The sequence below is a fragment of the Notamacropus eugenii genome, chromosome 4, assembly GCF_028372415.1.
Source record: "Notamacropus eugenii isolate mMacEug1 chromosome 4, mMacEug1.pri_v2, whole genome shotgun sequence".
In the NCBI taxonomy this organism is placed as follows: domain Eukaryota; kingdom Metazoa; phylum Chordata; class Mammalia; order Diprotodontia; family Macropodidae; genus Notamacropus; species Notamacropus eugenii.
In genome coordinates, this window is record NC_092875.1 from 35,219,389 (window position 1) to 35,232,829 (window position 13,441).

General features: G+C 43.7%; 1 protein-coding gene across 4 annotated transcripts in view; it reads right to left on the reverse strand.

Annotated features, from left to right (window-relative positions):
* CUX2 (cut like homeobox 2) overlaps nucleotides 1-13,441 on the reverse strand; it is a 366,464-nt gene that overhangs the window by 315,359 nt on the left and 37,664 nt on the right. The gene's annotated exons all lie outside the window — the stretch shown is intronic.

A 13,441-nucleotide genomic window follows, 5' to 3' on the forward strand; every position in this document is an offset into this window, starting at 1 on the left:
TTCAAAATCTAATCAACAGAATAGGATTCTTTCATATGTTATCAAGGGAGATGCTGACATCGAAAACCAAACCTGTTATTAACCCATGAACTCCAATGACCTGCACCAGGCTGGGCCCAGAGATGGTAAATTATTCAGTGGTCCGGGCAGCTTGGTGGGTTAAAGCCGATATCACAGCCCCATCAGTCCTTGGAGGCCACAGGGTTCAGCCCTCTCTGCCACTCTGGGTCATGACTGTGAATACATTACCCATGTCTGTCGAGGCCTTCAGATGATGCTAGTCCTTGGACTGGGGTGGGGGGGAGAAGTGTTCTCCTCTCTCTGTCTAAGGGAGAGCAGCTCCCTTCCCCGTCTCCTGGCTCAGCCTCCAAGGACCATCTGTATGTAATGCTTGGGAGAGGGGGGAGGTGACTTTTAATGGCCAAGTTAATAAATTATTTTCCTGGAATGAGAGAGAGGGAGGGAGGGAGGGAGGGAGAGAAAGAGAGAGAGAGAGAGAGAGAGAGAGAGAGAGAGAGAGAGAGAGAGAGAGAGAGAGAGAGAGAATGCCCTCACATGCATACTTGGGGGAGACAGGCATAGGTCAGTACAAACATTTGGGGAATGACCCTACCATTTATCCAAATATTTTATGTCCTCTTAAAAATGGCCCTGCTGGAAAGGTATTATGTTAAAGGGACATGTTTTCTCTCTGCTTCTTGGAATCCCTGTTTCCTCTAAAATACTCAGGTGCCACTTTGTTCAGGATACCTCCCTGAAATGATTTTCTCTCACTCTGAATGAATACTGTATTTATTTGTACACATGGAGCATCTGTCCACCCACCTCCCTAAACCCCTACTCAGTATTTTTTTCTCAATATACTCTGGTATTTACTTGGCTGGGTGGAAGTTCTCACAACAAGGAAATCACAGTCCAGTCCAAAAAAGAAAAAAAAGTTCTGCAGATGCATTTTCGTTTGGTAGAAGAGAAGCTTCTTGAGGGCAGGGATTTTTTTCACTTTTATCTTTGGAGTCTCAATACCTAGCATGGTGCTGGGCACATAGTAGACACTTTTAGAATAACTGTTGAAGTGAAATGAAGTTCTTTGAATTGATGCTTCTCTGTGGCATGGATTTAAATGTCCATTGGTCTCTTTCAAGTCCATTGGAGCAATTGGACTTTGAATTAAGCCTAATTAGTAGTCTTGGGGTCTAATAAACAATAAAAGTTAAGCAAACAAGAAAAAATTTTAACACCGAAGTTTACATATTCAGTCAATCAACTTCTTAGGTGGGACAGTGAATAGTGTACTGGGCCTGGTGGCAAGAAGACTGGAGTTCAAATCCAGGATGACCCCTGGCCAAGTCATCCTTTCTCTGCCTCAGTTTCCTTAGCTGTACAATGGAGATAATAAAATAGCATCTATCTCTTGGGGTCGTTGTGAGGATCCAATAAGCTAATATTTGTAAAGCACTTAGCACGGCAGCTGGCACATAGTAGGTGCTTAATAAATATTTGTCCTTTTCTTTTCTCCATGATTGGCCAGGCCTTGTGCTAAGCTCAGCGATAGAAAGAAAGGCAAAAATACAGTCCTTGCCCTCAAGGAGCACACGGTCTAAGAGCAGAGACAACATGTGAATAACTAGATACCTGCAAGAGGGATCAGCCGCCAGCAGAGGAAGGAATTGATAGAGGCCTCCAGTGGAAGGTGGAACTTAAGCTGAGTTTGAACAAAGTCAGGTACCTGGAGCTGGTTCGTAGGATATGTGGGGGGAGTAAGGTAACATAGGAGGTCAAAGGTAAAAAGAGAGAAGGCCAGAGAGGTAGGAAGGAGGCATGTAATACGAAGGGCTTTGAAGGATAAACTGAGGATTTTATATCTCATCTGGGGGAGTGGTGATAGGGAGTTGCTAAAGTTTATTGAGTAGGGGAGTAACATGGTCAGACCTACAGTTGAGAAAAACAACTTGTGGCAGCTGAGTGGAGGATGGATAGAAGTGGGGAAAGACCTGACAGAAGGAGACAGAATATAATGATCTAGGTGAGAGGGGATGGGGGGTGGGGGTTGAGTTAGGGCTGGGGAGGGTATCAGAGGCAGAATAGGGCATGTGATGTAAGGGCAGGAATGACAAGATTTGACACAGATTGGGTATGATGGCTATCAATGCAAGGACTCAAGGATGACACCGAGGCCATGGATCTGGGTAACTAGGAGATTGGTGGGACCCTCAGAGTACTGCTGGAGGAGCAGAAAATTTAATAGCGATTTCCTCATGTCTGAAACTCAATTGCTAATCTGTGTCACCAGTTATATTTGGGAGGGGAAAAGGGATCAAGGAAGTGAGACTTTGAGGTAAGAGGTCTGCCAGCGAAAGAGACGAGGATCTCAGCCCAGGGGCTTTCCACTGATTGACTGCGTGGCCTGGGACAGAGCCCTTAAAAGTTCTGACCTTTTGGACAGAGCAGTGTAATGGATAGTGCTGATCTTGGAGTTAGGAAAGGTTCAAATCCCACTTTACATACTCCCTGGCTGTGTGACCCTGGACACATCCCTTAATGTCTCTGAACATTATATATATTCATATATATTTATGTATATATATGTCCTACATGTATATATGTATATGCATATATAGTATATGTGTGACCTTAATGTCTCTGAACATTATATGTGTTCATATATATGTATGTCCTATATGTATATGTATATATATAGGACATATATGTGTATATATATGTCCTATAATCCACAAAACGGAGATAATAACGTTTATCTCCCTCACAGAGCTGTGATTATCAAAGAAGATAACATATAGGATGTTCCAAAATTCTTTCTATAATATATATACATATATTAGCTATTCCCTACACATAATGGGGGCCAGTTAGGAGGCATAGTGGATAGAATGTTGGGCCTGAAGTCACGATGACTCACTTTCTTGAGTTCAAATATGGCCTCAGACAGGTCAAGTCACTTAACCCTGTTTGCTTCAGTCTCATCACCTGAAAATGGGCTGGAGAAGGAAATGGCAAACCACTCCAGTACCTTTGCCAAGGAAACCCCAAATAGTCATTAAGAACTTACTTAACCTTGTTTGCCTTAGTGTCCTCATCTGTATAGTGAGGGAGAGAAGGAAATTGCAAACCACTCCAGTATCATTGTCAAAAAAAACCCAAATAGGGTCACGATGAGTCAGACACGACTGAACAACAACATATAAAATGGGAGAACAGATCAGTCTTTACAAAGTTTTGAGACCTTAGAAGAAAAGAAAGGTTATCCACAAATTTCAAGCATTATTCATGACTTTCCTGTTTTCATGGAAGTCATTCTGGAATCATCCTTTTCTCGTTCATCCCTCAAAGACAATCATTTACCAAGTCTCAGCAATTCTACCTCCCCGGTATCTCTTCCCTTGGTTCACTCCCACAAGTTACTGCCCTCACCTAGACCCTCATCACTTCTCACCTGGATTACTTACTAGGACAGCTTCCCAATGAATCGCCCTGCTTCCAGTCTCTCCCTTCTCTAAAGCTACCGGATTGATGTCCCTAAGGCACAGGTCTAACTATGTTGGTCTCCTGTTCAGAAGTCTTCACTGGCTCCCTGTTGCCATTAAAATGAAGTGCAAACTTCTTACTTCAGTTTTTAAGGTCTTCCACAATTGACTTCCAACATATTCTTCCAGTCTTATTTCCCATTCTCTCTGATTTGCATGATTTGCATCCCAGACTAACCAGGCTGCTGAAAACCACCTCATCATCCCTCTATCCCTCCTCCTCTTTGCATAATAACAGCAGTCGCAATCCTTCTGCCGGTGGACAGAAGTTTCTTGTTTCATCAGCATAATGATCACCATCATCACAGCTGGCATTTCTATAGCACTTCTAGGGTTGCAAACATCTTTACAGATATCATTCCATTCGATTCTTGAAACAACTCAATGAGAGAGACTTGAGCATGGTTCTCCCCATTTTACAGATGAGAAAAATGAGACTAAAAGCCAATGAGTGATTTGTCTAGGGCCATAGGACAATAGATTTAGAGCCAGAAGGGACCTTCAGATCCATTTGGTCAAACCCCCTAATTTTACAAACGAGGATGCTAAGAGCCAAGGGGGTTTAACGACTTGCCCATGGTCCGCAGTCAGTAAGTGTCAGAGGTGGGCTTTGACACCAGGTCTTCCTGGTTTCATGTACAGCACTCTGTCTGTGAAATCAGCTCTACTGTCCTGAAGTCTAAAGATTTTGTCTACTTTGGCTGGAACCCACAAACCCTCAGACAGGCCAAATGTCTGTGTCTGAATCCAAACACATGCCAAGGCTGGAGTCTCCCCAGTGGCTGCCAGAAAACAGGTCACGCTTCAATCAGCACAATAAAGGGCATGCATCAATCCCCTGTTAGCCAAGCTCGGAGGGCTGTGTTCAACTTCACCCTTCCTACTTTAGGAAAAGGAGAGGATACTTCATCATCACCGGGGGAGGAGTGGAGCATCAACAATTTTGAATCATTAGAAATTGGCTGAAAGTGGATCTTGGGTTCTCCATTACTGCCTTACTATGTTATCCTAGGACCCCAGAGTTGGAAAAATCTGTGGAATTCCTGTAATCCAGAGGTCCTAAACAAGCAACTGAGATGGACTGCCTCAGTGTTCCTTGATGTGCCAGCAAGGAGCCAAGGACTTTTCCACTGCAGAAGATGAACAGATTACTTACTACCTATGTGCCTTGAACAAAAAACCTTACTTCTCTGGGCCTCAGTCTCCCCACATGTAAAATAAGGGGGTTGGACTAGATGACCCCTCCCAACTTGAGATTTATAATCATAGAATCAGAAGCTCTTGGAGCTGAAAGGGACTTCCTAGGTGATCAGGTTCAACCTGTCTCTCACACAATCCCTTCCATGACATGGCATCCCTGATCAGTGAACCTCAAGAAAATCATCATCGTAACAGCTAATGAGAGTGAACATCTATATAGAGCCTACTAGGTGCCAGTCTGTGCTAAGTGCTTTCCAATAATTATTTCCTTTGATCTTCATAACAATCCTGGGAGGTAAGTGCTATTATTATCCTCAGTTTACAAATGAGGAAACTGAGGCAAACAGAGGTTAAGTAATAGCTATCATAACAATGGCTAAAATTTATATAGAGCCTACTGTGTGCCAGGTACTGTGCTAAGTGCTTTACAATCATCTCCTTACAACAACCCTAAGAGGTTATTATTCTCATTTTACAGAAAAGGAAACTGAGGCAAACAGAAGTGAAACCAGACAGTAATAAGTGTCTGAGGCCAGATTTGAACTCAGGTTTTCCTGTCTCCAGGGCCTATGTTCTATCTACTGTACCACCTAGCTGCCTCCAGCAAAACAGTATAGAGAACAACAGGGTACTGGATTTGAATTCAGAGGCCCTGGCTTCAAATAGTGCCATTGCCACTTACTATCTGTGTGACTTTGGACAAGTCATTTGGGCCTCAGTTTCCTTATCTATAAAAATCAAATGATAAATCAATGACCATTTCTTAAGCAGTTCTTTTGTGCCAGGCACTGTAGTAAGCCTTGGAAATACAGTGACAAAAATAAGACAGTCCTTACCCTCAAGAAACTTAGGGAGTTTGAGATAAGGAGGGGATCAGTTAGATGGGATGACTTCTAAGATCTCTTCTGGCTTCAGATCTAATATACCATGTTTTGCCTAAAGGCCACTGTGAGTAGGGAGTCCTTCACCTCCCAAGATGGCCGATTCTGCCCACGAACATTCAGTTGTGATGGTGCCCATTTATTTGAGGACAGCTCAGTTCTGACCATGCCCATTTACTCGTGGACAGCTCAGTTCTGACTGTTAGGAAGTTCAGCTTTGCCTCCAGCTGAAATCTGCCTCTGCTCTGAGGCGGCTGGAAAGCCTCAGTACTAAAGGGTTTCCCTAATCATGCCTGACTGCTGTGCCAAAGCTGCCAACAACCACATCCTTCTAACCTGCCACTTAATGAAAATGCTCGAGCTGCCGGCAGCATCCAGCGGCTTGGCTGCTCCAATCCCCCTAGCTGGAGGAGGGAGCCCCAAGGCACAATGTGAAAAGGCTGACGCCACCGAGCGAACCCGTAAAGACGACAATGAATCTTCCCTTAAATAATAATATATTTATAAGTCTGAAGCTCCCCTGACCTCTCCTCAAAGCAAAATAATCCCCCAAGGCCCTTGGACCCGATCATATTGATCCTGTCTGCTCTGTATTTTCACAGCGGGGCTCTCCAAAGAGGCAATCTCCCAGACTTCCTCTGCCCGGCATGCTAGAGGGGAGACGGCTGGGCAGCGCCAGGGACCAGGCAAGAGCAAAGACGGGGGGGGGGGGGGTGAGAGAGAAGGGAGAAGGGAGGAGATGGTGAGGTGGCAGGGGGAGGGAGGAAGGAAGGGAAGGAGAGACACAGAGAGAGACAGAGACAGAGAGAGAAGGAGGGAGGGGAGACAGAGATAGAGAGACAGAGGCAGAGACAGAGAGAGATACATAGAGACACTGATAGAAAGAGAGAAGGAACAGAAAATGTCAGGGAAGGAGAAGTGATTATTTAATACTAGTAACACAAGCATCATATCAGTCAATCAACAGTCATTGGGATACAAAGAAAGGCAAAAGACAATCCCAGCTTTCAAAGAGCTCACAGTCTGATGGGGGAGACTACATGAAAACAACTTAGTTACATACATATATCATATATGTAATGTGTTATATATACACATATATATACATTTATGTGTGTGTGTGTGTGTATATATATATATATTCAGGAAAAATGGAAAATAAGCAACAGAGTCAAAGCATTAGAATTAAAGGGGGTTAAGAAAGTCCCCTATCTTGACAGGGAGGTCTGCTTGGGAGTATGAGTGCTAACCCAGAAGGAACAGCTCTTTGCAAAGTTTACTTGGGAATCAACCATTTTTAAACTCACACTAACATCAACCAGGGGGTGCGTCAGCAGTAAAGACTCCTCTGGCTGCCTCTGCCTTGGAATGATCACTCACCTCTTTCCTGCCTCCTCGGGACACAGAAGAAAATACAGATGTGCTGGGTATGATAGAGGGTGATGTCTGTAGCCTGGGATACCCCGAGTATGCTTTAGGAGGGAAAGGCAGTCACTGCAGACATGCATGGGGGCTCCAGGTCTGGCTGCTCCTTCTCTCACACACCAGGTCAAGAGCTCATGTTTACATGGCTTAAATATTTTCCATCCTGACTTCCAAGAAAACCAGACAGAAATCAATGCAGCTGGCTCTCAGTGCCCAGAGTCCTCTACCTATCCACAAAGGAGCCCAAGTTCATCTACCTTTTCCTGTAAAGTGGCTTTTAGCCCACACTTCAGTGTTACCAAGAATGGTGGGGGTGAGCAGTCTCCTCAGAACCCTGGCCAGGGAACCCCTCCTCCTATGATTGTAGGAGGTCACATGGGCTGGAGCAGGGAAAGACCAAGAGATATCTCTTTTCATGTGGAGAGTGAGTGCTGACCAGATGGTGGCAAGTGGGATAGTGAATGGAGAAGCTGGTATCAGGAAACTCTGGGTTTAGAATGCTGCCTTAGATATGTTCTAGTGGCATGACCTTGGACGAGTCATTTAACCTCTCTAGGTCTAGTTTCTTCATCTACAAAATAAGAGTATTGGATCTGATGATCTTTAATTTACCTTTTAGCTCTAGATCTATGACTTTCACTTTTTTAGGTCTATTTCCTAATCTGTAAAGGGAATGACTTCTAAATCTATGACAGCTTGAGATTAATGATATTAAGGAAGCATTGGTGGTGATTGTTGTCATTCATTCTAGAAGAGGACCAAAATGACATCACTATGCTAGAATCAAGTTATAGTGAAGCAGGTAGAAAGGGGGAAGAGTAGGATAGACTGGTGATGATCCAGGCATGAGACCCAGAGAAAGGCACCCAAGAGGCTGGGTGGTGAAAGACATGGATAAAACTCCAGGAAGGAGAAGTGAGCATGGATGGATCACATAATCATAGATCTGGAGATAAAAGGCCTTCAGAAGTCATCTAGTATAAACCCTGTCATTGTCCAGATGAGGGAACTCAGTCCCAAAGAATTCAAGTGACTTGACCAAGGCCACACAGGGTTTAGGTGACTTGGTTGTTGCCCTTTACTCTTAAAGAGGATAACAATGACATCACTATATTAGAGTCAAGTATGGTATGTCCAACTGTGGCTGAACAATAGGAGCTCAGAAGTCTCTACCACAGGTCAGGCACAAATAGTCCACATGAATATTTGGAGTGGAGATGTCTCTAAATTTGTGTATCTCACATGTCTTTTGAGCTACTGGGATTCTACTTCACTCATAGAGCACAGAGCCTTCTTTGATGTTGGCATGCCATGCTGGGCAGTCCTGTGCCAGTTATCTCCCATGTCATGCAATTGATTTCAAGGATTCAAGCCCAGGTTCTTTGATTTTAAACCCACAGATTTTTCCAATGCAATACACATAGCCATTGAGGTCCAAGAAACCTTTCATTTATTTCCAAGCTTCAGGAAATGGCATCCCTCTATCATACTCAAGAAAAATATAGTAAAATGAGCGATCAGGAACCTTCTGTGAATGGCTTTTCAGAAAAGACTGACTGTTCTCTATGGGCCAACAATCTCATGGTGTGATGCCTCACATAGCGTTACTGCGCTGCCTGACAGGTTTCTTTAAAACAGGGAAAACCAGGCAGTCTTTTGCAGACTCATACATAGATACACACACACACATATGTGTGTGTGTGTGTATATATCCACATGCATATACCCATTTATATATGTGTGTGTATATATATATGTGTATATATATATATATGCATATACACACCCACATACCCACATGCATACTCACACTCATAATCTGTGGAAAGTATTTTTTCCACCATATTGCCAGAGTTATTTTGGGGATATGTATCGTGTTTCTGTGTGTATAAGTTTACCCCATGATATATACCCCTCCTGTCCACACCCTCTTCAAAGAAAAAAGCCAAGAAGCAGCTTAGGAAAAATCAGAGAAAGTAATGTCGATGTCCTATAAATTGCATATGCAAAACTAACTTCCCCCTCCTTCTGACAGAATTGATTAAGCACTGAGACAAAGAGGGAGGAAAGAATTGTGCTGAATAACAGCGGGTGCACCATGCCTTGAGGGACATGCAGCCTAGCCTGGCATGTAGATCCCTTTTGTAAAATGGACTAAGTTGCCTGGAAGACATTGTCCAGGAGGCGTAGGAGTAGGAAAGGAGATGGACTAGTCATGTAGGGAAAGCAAAGGAGAAAAGAGAGGCAAGTCTGAACAAGTGTCTAAGGGTGTTTATAAAGGCACAGGACTCTAAATCTGGAACCAGAAGGAAAATCTTGGGAACATCCAGCCCACCCCCTAAATGTTATAGATAAGGAGACTGAGGGTCAGAGAGTTCAGATTTACATCTGAAAGAGATCTCAGAGAATAACTAGCCTAACTCCTACATTTTACAGATGAGGAAACTGAGGTCCAGGGAAGTAAGGTGACTTACAGCTAACAGGAACCTTAAAAACCATTGATTCCAACCTTCTCATTTGAAGATAAGAAAAATGGGGTCCAGAGATATATGGGATAACATTATAGATCAACAGCTGGAAGGTACTGCAAAAGCCATCCATTTCAACCCTCCAAAAGAGAGAATTGAGGCCCCAGAAGGGAAAATGACTTGCCTAAGGTCACATGAGTGGGTAGAGTTAAAATTTGAAGCCAATTCCTCTGGTTCAAGAGCTAGCGTTCTCTGGACTGCAGCATGATGGTGTTATTAGCATGGGGTGGATGGTCTAAGGAAGATGTCAGGGGCAAGATCCCCAGCTCTGGAGTCAAATGATATGGCTCTGACACTGACTAACTGAGTGACCTTAGGCAAATCCCTTCACCTCCAGGGCTGTAGTGTCTTTAACATATAATATGAGAAAGAAATCTACACTATTAAAAGTTATGTGCGGAAAAAATGGTCCAAGTTATCGATAATGAGAAAAATACAAATTAAAGCAACTCTGAGGTTTTACCTCACAGCCATCAGACTACCAAAACCAAAAAAAGAGGAAAATGATAATTGCTGGAAGGACTGTGGTGAACCCTTTTGTTCAAGTCATTCTGGAAAATAATTTGGAATTATTCCTCAAAAGGCATGTGTATCCCTTTGATCCAGAGATACCAAAACTAGGCCTATACCCCAAAGAGATCAAAAAAAGAGGAAAAGGAGCCACCTGTACAAAAATATTTATAGCAGGCTCTGGAGTTGGTTTGTTTTTTGGAAGGGTAAGGAACTGGAAACTGAGAGAGTGCCTACCAGTTGGGGAACGGCTGAATCACTTATGGTATATGAATGTAATGGAATATAAGAACTGATTAAAGGGAGAGTTTTAGAGAAACCCAGGAAGATTAGTATGAATGGATTAACAGAAGTGAACAGAACCAGGAAACAATTTATACAATGACACTACTGTAAAGACAAACAACTTTGAAAGACCTGAGGATTCTGATGAGTGAGGTGACCACCCATGATTCTAGAGACCTGAAGATGAAGTGTTGCCACCCAGCTCCTGACAGAGATGATGAACTCAAGATGTAGAATGAGACACAAGTTTTTTTGCATATAACCAACATGGGAATTTGTTTTGCTTACCTATTCGTGTTTGTTACCAGGGTTTTCTTTTTCTTTTTTCAGTAGGGAAGGGGAAAAGGGAGGAAGAAAAAATACCAACCAGAAAAAATCATTTTTATGAAATAAAGGGACTGATGAGATGACCTTTTGGATGAGGTATCTTTCAGCTTTAATCTATAGTTGAAAATACTTCATACAATTCTAGAGAGTAGCATTCTATAAGATAAGTCTGATTATTCCTATTTCACACATGAGGAAACTGAGGCCCAGAGAAGTGACTTACTCAGGGTCATACAGCTAGTGAGTTCTGATGTTACGATCATGAGCTAACAACTAGTGAAGATTTTAGCTAACATTAACACAGTGCTCTAAATTTGGCTCAGTTCTTTACATACTCCATATATTACCTCATTTAATCCTCACCACAACCACGTCAGCCCCATCTGACAGATCAGACCCAGAGAGGTGATTCATGATGCTAACAAGCAGCCAAGCTGGAATTCAAACTCCGGCCCTGTGTCCCCAGCTCTAGGGCTTTTGCCATCCCCCACAGTGCCAATGACTTTCTAAGGGACTGCAGAGAGGACAGCCTTTCTCTCTGGGCTGCTAGCTTCTCCACCAGGCAAAGGGGGTTGGTTCACTCCACTTTTTCCTTAGTGCTTGGCAGTGTCCTGACCAGGGCTGCTAGGAAAGAAGGGGGGAAGAGAAGGGATGGGGAAGAAAGAAGTGCTGTCCACACACCATGTGAGGATGACACGTAGTTAAGGCCAGGAGAACCAAGATAAACAAGGGCAGTTTGGTCACATAGAGGAAGATGATGATCAAAGGGTGAGGGTACTGGTTTCTACAGGAGGACCAAAGAATCAAACCATGGACCTGGATTTAAGACTGCCGGGAGATGGCTGGTTTGTGTCAATGTTTGAAGGCAGTCAGTTCTGAGGAGGTATAGACTCTTTGAGGCCCAAGCCAGAAAGCTTGGGATGGGTGTGACTGAGTCTTAGGAACATGTGCTGCCTACAGCAATAGTACCAAGAGAAGCTGGCAAGTCTTAGTGGAAGAAGGACCGGGTTCAAATCTTACCCCTATCACCTTGGGCAAATCATTTTGACTTTCTCTGACATCTACCTCTTCTGTAAAGTGAGTGAGTTGGACTTGATGACCTCTGAGATATCTTCCAGTTTTAGGGCTACAACCCTATGATCTATGACCATGACCTCTGCCCACTGGCCTTACAGTGGGAAGAGCCCTGGGCCAGGAATCACAAGATCAGGGTTCTAGTCTCTTCTCTGTGGATGGGTGCTAACTGAGCAAATGTTCAACCTCACAGGATCAGAGTTTAAACCTGATCTATAGAAAGAATAGAAATATTCTATAGAAATGTGAACCATTATTGCATACAAAGGAAATAAGGTGATATGGCAGATAATGCACTGGCCTTGGAGTCAGAAAGACCCAAGTTCAAATCCTGTCTGTGACTATTACTGAGTGACTTGGGGCAAGTCACTTAACTGCTGTGCCTCAGTTTCCTGTTTTATTAGAGGAGTTGGACTGGATGTCCCCTAAGGTCTTTTCTAGTTCTAATTCTATGATCCTCCCTGGGTAAGTCCCTTAACCTCTCTGTGCCTTGATTTCCTTACCTGTCAAATGAAGGAATTGGACTTGGTGATTTCCAAGGTGCCTTCAAATCTCTAAGTCTATGATCCTATGAACTGGGAGAATCAGGAAAGGCCTTCTGTGAGAAGCAGTCCCTGAGCTGAGCATTAGAGGGATTCAAGGGGCAAAGAGGGAGAGTACATCAGGCATGGAAGACAGCCAGAACAAAGGTTCAGAGGTGGGAGATGAAATCTATGTGCAAGGAAGTAGGACCCTGGCTATGATGGATGTGTGAGGATGTGAGGGGGAGTGGTACGCAGTAAGCCTCGAGAGATAGACTAGAGCCAGGTTGTGAGGGGTTTTTAATGCCAGGAGCTATGGAAGCTACTTAGGGAAAGGATGCAATCACACCTGGACTTTTGAAATGATCAGTTGGGCAGATGCTAGAAGGATAGAGGAGAAACTAGAGGCAGTGAACCCAAGGAGGAGGCTGGGGAAAGTGGTGACAGAGATTCATGTGAGTGCAGGGATAAGGGGAATGAGTAATACTTAGCAGGACTCCTTAAGCTTTTCCCACTTGAGACCCCTTCATTGACCCCAAATGAGGCCATGACCCACAGTTTAAGAAGCGCTGCTAGAGAACACAGAAGAGAAAATGCTATGGGCTAGCTAACAGGTCATCCGGATTCTGAAACAATATTTATGTGTCATACTAACTAGCTGTGTGACCCTGGGCAAGTCACTTAACCCCTATTTGCCTCAGGTCCTCATCTGTAAAATGAACTGGAGAATGAAATGGCAAACCACTCCAGTATCTCTGCCAAGAAAATCCAAATGGGGTCACAGAGAGTCGGACACGACTGAAAAATGACTAAACTACAACAAACAACAATTCACAATGCTGTCGGGCCAAACTGTCCAGATATTTAGCATAATAGGGAAGCAAGCAAAGGGCGCCTGTGAATTCATGTGATGCAGGGCCTGGCCCCTCTCAAGTTAACAGCCCGGGGTACTGAAATTAGCTACCTGCTAGCCCGGAAGGGTAATGATCTTCTGCATAAACACATATTTACCCAATTTTTCAGAATGAGCCTTGTTTATTCAACAAGCCCAAATGGCTCATATGGACCCATTAAGTTCCATTGCATCAATCTACAGAGTAGGGCTGGATAATGAATCAGGACCTTGGAGCTATTACCATGCTAATAAG